The sequence below is a fragment of the Lampris incognitus genome, chromosome 4 (assembly GCF_029633865.1).
Source record: "Lampris incognitus isolate fLamInc1 chromosome 4, fLamInc1.hap2, whole genome shotgun sequence".
Taxonomy (NCBI): Eukaryota; Metazoa; Chordata; class Actinopteri; order Lampriformes; family Lampridae; genus Lampris; species Lampris incognitus.
The window spans coordinates 28,079,411-28,086,089 of record NC_079214.1 but is presented as its reverse complement, the minus strand read 5'-3'; positions in this window follow the sequence as shown (position 1 = coordinate 28,086,089).

Here is a 6,679-nt window from a genome sequence, read left to right as displayed (position 1 = left end):
TTGTTATGATAAACAACTCTTGGGTATAGTATAATATGAGATGAGAATGAGGGAGGGTGTCAGAGAAAAGAGGAGGAGGGAGTGAGAAGATAGGGCTGAAATAACACAGCGAGCAAGTATGGGAGCTATGAGTTCATATGGTGTGGAGTTTATATGGATGATGAATGCTGTGTTGTGGGACCGGGGCATTATGCTTCTGGCTTCAGTCCCAGCTCTCTGTCCAGGCATTTCGAAGGTCCCTGTGCAACAACAGATGCACCGCAATGTTCCTGAGTTGAAAAAGTGAGCGGAAAAAAATGTCCAGTGCACGCCGATTCATTGATCCTCTAATTGATGTGTCATGTGCATATGTGTAGACAAAGATGTGTGCATTGTGTGTGGGTATGAGTTGTGTGTGTGTGTGTGAGTGTGCATCTGCATGTGCATGTGTTGTTGATTTATAGCATGCACGTGTACACACCCTGTCTTAATCCCAGTACAAGGGAAACACTTCATCTCAGGAAAAAGACACTTTAGATGAGGTCCCACCCTGAAACATGTGTCCACAGGTCGCTAAAAAACATACGTGTACGCTGTGTGTGCACACGCATACAAAACCAGGACATTTTATGTACTTTTATGTGCACAGCCTTCTAATTATTACCATCTTTAATAGAAAGACTCTCCGATCTCAGTGAGACAGTTCTTTAATAGCTCAAGTCAAGTCAATTTGTATTGCTCAATATCACAAATTACAAAATTGCTTCGGTGGGCTTTACAGCAACACAACATCCTGTTCTTAGACCCTCGCATCGGATAAGGAACAACTCCAAAAAAAACAAAAAACCCTTTAACAAGGAGAAAAATAGGAAGAAACCTCAGGGAGAGCGACGTACTAAAGATCAGAAGAACCCTGTGGCTGCACATTTCAGCTCATTCACACGGAGATACACTGGGACTGAACACGTGAACCCCCCCCCCCCAGAAGGGGAGGCGACATCAAGAACATCCTTTTGAAACGAGCCATTCTATATTTTTACTCTTAATACTCTATCACCTAAGTGTTTAGATTTAGATTTTGATCTTAAACCATTTTTTCTTTTCTTTTCTTCTTTTTTCTTTCCCCCTCCTTTCCTCCCCAATTGTACCTGGCCAATCACCCCACTCTCCGAGCCGTCCTGGTTGCTGCTCCACCCCCTCTGCCGATCCGGGGAGGGCTGCAGACTACCACATGTGGAGTCGCCAGCCACTTCTTTTCACCTGACAGTGAGGAGTTTCGCCAGGGGGGCGTAGCACGTGGGAGGATCACGCTATTCCCCCTCTGCATTTAATCCATCCTACTGTATAGGAGCAGTGGGCAGCTGCATTGCCCGGGGACCAACCCCAGTTCTTTCCATTGCCTTGCTCAGGGGCACAGACAGGAGTATTAACCCTAACATGCATGTCTTTTTGATGGTAGGAGGAAACCGGAGCACCCGCAGGAAACCCACGCAGACAGGGGGAGAACATGTAAACTCCACAGGCTCTGGGATGGCCTGGGGTTCAAACCCAGGACCTTCTTGCTGTGAGGCAACAGTGCTAACCACTGGGCCACTCACTGTGCTGCCACACAGATTTGACTCAACTTCTGATGTATTGGATTTAATATGTTCCTGTATAATATAGATCATTATGTTTTTAGTTGTTTTGCCATTCTCATAGAAGCATGCTCCGCTCCCAGTGGGAGTGTCGGTGTTGTGCAGCTCTGCTCTGATTGGTCAGCTTGAGAGTCACTTGACTCTCAGTCATTTCAGATCACAATCACAAGAGTGATGAATGTGTTTGTGTCTATATATTGCTTGTTCTGCTTTGTGATGGTGATTTGACAATGCCTGACGAAGATATCTGTTAGGTTGAAACGGTGCTCAATTAAAATCACTGGGAGCCATTGGCACAGGGTGCGGATGTTTTGTCTGATTTTTGCCTTTAAGTTGGATTTTTTTTTGATCCAGCATCTGCAAGAGTTTTTTGGATGTATGTACCCCTACACCCTGTTTGGCATTGTAAAATATATCATTAAAAAAAGGAAACTGTATCATATTTGATACAGATTCTTGGGTTTTATTGCGAAAACGTGAGTTTTTATTGATGCCGCACTGTGCTCTGAGTGCAGTGTGTTGCTCAAGTGCACTTGAATAAGATGGACGCTCTCCAACACGGGAGCTTGAATTCCTGGGTCCCTTGGTTGAAAAAGGATCTCTTATCAGTAGACAACCTGCTCCCTCCTATGTATTGTCATGGATTAGCACCTCTTAGTAAAAATATTCTTTTCCAGCTGACACCGCCGTGTCCAATTCCCTTCTGGCTTTGTGTGTGGATGTTGGTGTAAAGAAAGATGTGTAGGGAGGGTGGCATGAAAGCAGAAGATGGGTGATAAGGTCAGTTTGACGAGGAGGTCAAAGTTGCCTGTGGTCTGGGAAGATAAGGAGAGTATGCAGGGGAATCTGAAGTCAGGAGGGAGGAAAAGGACCCTGGAAGGGGAGGGGGAGGGAGAGATGGTGGGGGTGAATTGTGAAAGAAAACGGGAGGCGGTTTGGATTGGTCTCAAGAACTTGAGGGTCCACTTATTTCTTGCTCAAATGTGAATAAAGATCCTCTGCAGGAAGTCTCCGAAGCTGTGAAAATACAGGGCCTACAATGTTGCTCTCTCTCTCTCTCTCTCTCTCTCTCTCTCTCTCTCTCTCTCTCTCTCTCTCTCTCTCTCTCTCTCTCTCTCTCTCTCTCTCTCTCTCTCTCTCTCTCTCTCTCTCTCTCTCTCTCTGCCTCTGAATCAGTGTGCATTTTTCGATTTCCCAGGCCAGCAGATGTAATGGCCGTCCATTCTAGTGTTACTGGCAGCCAGAATGTGGTTGGCGCTCTGACCATCGGCCTCATTACAGATCCAGATATTCCCACCGAGCCCACCACACGCCATTCCACTATGACCACAATATCATCTCCACAAAGCCATAAAACACCCTGTCAGTGGAGTGCTTGTGTCCTGGAACAATGACGGGAAAGTGGATTACACAACGACAGGAACACTTGCACTCAGCAGTCTGTACAGTACATTTTCAACCACAAGAAAACTTATTCTAGCCTGCATCTGGCTGCACATGGCGGGAAGGACCAGTGGAAGCTGGAGGAAGTTGTACATTAGTTTTGCAAGTATACATATGATGGCGTCAAATGGAGAAAATAGGGATATCTTTTCAGATTTGGACGGATTTTCTCCCCTCCCTACCCCAGTTGTATTTCATCCCTAAACTCGTTTAACATTGCACAGCCTTGTTTAGCTATAAGGCAAGTTTCACAGAATCACCAGCTTTGAAATGTCTTTCGATAGCGACATCTTAGCTCGGCAGTTAGAATCGAAAACAAGGACGTATCTGTAAACTCGGTTCTGCAGAGTGTTGTTGGTTCGTGACATATTACAAAAACGTGTCAAGCCCAGTTTTTTAGGTGGGTCAAGCGTAGTGGGTCATGATATGCCATGGCGTAATAAACTAGTGATGCGCTCCATGCAATGAGTAAAAATCACAACATTTTTGAGGTAGCAGGAAGAAAAAAACATGATTGCAGTTGTGAAAACAAATGAATGAAGTCAATTTTCTTTGTCAGGTGCAAGATCTGTCTTTGATTAGGGTTAAATTCACCAGGTCTGTGATGAACTGAGCGATCTACAAGCTGTTTATTTCCAGCGCTGGAACTGGCCCGAGTATTGGCCAGGAACAACCCCGCCTGTTCCCTCAGCCCCTCAACAGTGTGTCCCCCGCATGAACATGTGATAGCACGCACGCACGCACGCACCCCCCCCCCCCAACACACACACACACACACACGTATACACTTCCAGAGGGGATCTTGTGTCTTTGCATGTCAGGAATTCCCATCCGGACAAAATTATAAATCCGCTATTCCTCCAAAGCCTCCACCTATCCTGTTCCTCTATCGGTCATCAGGGATATCCTAAGTGCACACATCCACAAACGTGGAGAGGAACCCACAAGACATACACACATATATATTCAAATGCATCACACTGACTCACACACACACAAATTGTACTTCTATCTTGGTGGGGACCGCTCATTGACTACATTCATTCCCCATCCCTTAACTCTAACCTTAACCATCAGAACTACATGCCTTACCTTAAACCTTAATCTAATCCTAATTCTAACCTTAACCCTAAAACCAAGTCCTAGCCCAAAAATAGACACTTAAAGAAGTGAGGACCGGACAAAATGTCCTCACAAATGAACCCATGTGCACACCCACAACCCCCCCCCAACACACACACACACATGCACGTATGCTTACACACATGCAGCAGTTTTATGTATCATGGGCAGCAGCAGTTCTGATTTTACTGTCGCTACAGCATCAATCCAGATGAAGTATGGTACTGGTACCGGACTTCAGCCAGGCTGATTATTTCTCAAGAAGCTTAAATTACAGGCATACTGAGTGATTGCAAAATGTGGTAGAGTAGCAACAGAGCATGTTGTGCCAAGGACGCAGTGCCCAGGACACAGTCCACTGACTCTTCTCCACATGTCCCTTCACTTCTCATCTTAACCCATCTGACTTTATAACTTCACTTTTGTGTCCCTATGAGAGAGCTCATGGCTGCCATCTCAATGACCTTCCCATCTTCTTCATCGCCTCCTTTTTTTTATTATCCCGATTTCATCTCCATTTCATCCATGTGTCTGTCTTTTTTTCCTGCCACCTCTCCTTTTCCTCATCTCATTTTCTACTCCTTCTGTCCCCTTCATCGTTTTCCTCTGCCTGTCACCGGGTCTCCATGAGGAGGCCTGGGTCACGTCCCTCCTGCTACAAGCACACATGTCTTCATTTATACATATAAAGCAACAACAGCTGCTCCTGGGAACCCATCCTGCAGCAACACACAGAAGTCAACATCATGGCAAGGCCAACATATATGTGTGTGTGTGTGTGTGTGTATGTATGTGTGTGTGTGTGTGTGTGTGTGTGTGTGTGTGCTGAGATTGCATCACTAAGTGTGTCTTTGTGTGTTTTTCTGCAGGCTGTGTGTGTGTGTGGGGGGGAGGGGTATCTTGCAGATGATGATCTTTGTGTATGTGTATGTGTATGTGTGTGTGTGTGTGTGTGTGTGTGTGTGTGTGTGTGTGTGTGTGTGTGTGTGTGTGTGTGTGTGTGTGTGTGTGTGTGTTTGTGTGTATACCAGATAAGTGAGTGTGTGTACACATATTTGTGTTGTGTGTTTGTGTGAAAATTTTAAGTAAATGGATTAGTGTGTGCATGAATGTGCACAAGTGTACGTGCGCCAGTGTTGTAGCCGAGTCACTAAACCTGGAGTCCGAGTCGAGTCTCGAGTCCCCAGTGTTCAAGTCCCAGTCCCCAAAGAAGAGTCCAAGTCGAGTCCGAGTCAAGGCCCCATTACCTGAGTCCGAGTCTGAGTCATCAAGGTTGAGTCTGAGTCGAGTTCCAGGATGGGCTCCAGTGCTCCACTCTGGCACCATAAAAAAGCTGACATACAAATAAAAAAGGTCTGCGTTAAACAAAAATGACACGGCTGTCCCCATTTCAGAGGGAGCTTATTTACTTTGTGACACAATAGCCAAACAAAACAACTAACAAAAACAAAAGAAACAGTCTTTATCAGTTAACAAGTCCGAGTCCTCATCTCCAACTTCCGAGTCAGAATGCAATCAATGCTCGAGTCCAAGTCCAAGTCCGAGTCATCAGTGCTCAAGTCCAAGCTGAGTCCTGGACTCGAGTACTACAACACTGACGTGTGCGCGCGTGTGTGGTAATGTTGGGGGAGGTGGAAGAGGCCACTGCGGTGTGTTGTGGTTAAATGTTCAAAAGATCATGTCATGGACACTTGTTTAAGTTGGCAGTTGCACTGCTGCGGCAGCAAGCAGCATTCCCAGCTTTCCTCATCGACTCCATACGGGCGGAGAAGTCCTATAGCATCTGTAACTCCTCTCACACACAGCCATGGCTGCAGCAGAGCGAACAGCAGCCTGCAGCAGCGTGACATAGCGAATAAAGAGAGATTTACATTTCTTGGAACTTTTTATTTACTGTAAGTAGCGTTCTGCAGCGCAAACAGTCGGCCCGTGGCAAAACCAGTGTTTACACTTTTTTTGCTAAAGAAAGAACGTATGTGTGCTTGTGTGTGTATGTATTTATTTATTTCTGTGCGTGCTGTGTATATGTACATGCATGCATGTGTGTGTGTGTGTGTGTGTGTGTGGGTGGGTGGGTGGGTGGGTGGGTGGGTGGGCGTGTTTGTGGGAAGGAAAGGTATGCATACCATGTTTGTGTATGATTAGTCAGATTCCGGCTCTTTTCTTATGCCTGTTTAAGGACAAACTATGCTTGTTGGGTTAAAGTGCACAGTAAAGAGAGACAGACTGAGGAAAAGAGAGACAGGAGGAAGGAGACAGCGAGACAGAGCGAGAGAGAGAGGGAGACAGAGAGAGAGAAAGTGAAGTGAGAGTCAGAGAGAGAGAGACTGAGGAAAAGAGAGACAGGAGGAAGGAGACAGCGAGACAGAGAGAGAGAAAGAGAGAGAGAAAGTGAAGTGAGTCAGAGAGACAGAGAGAGAGAGAGATAGAGAGAGAGAGAGAGAGAGAGAGAGAGAGAGAGAGAGAGAGAGAGAGAGAGAGAGAGACTGAGAGAGAGA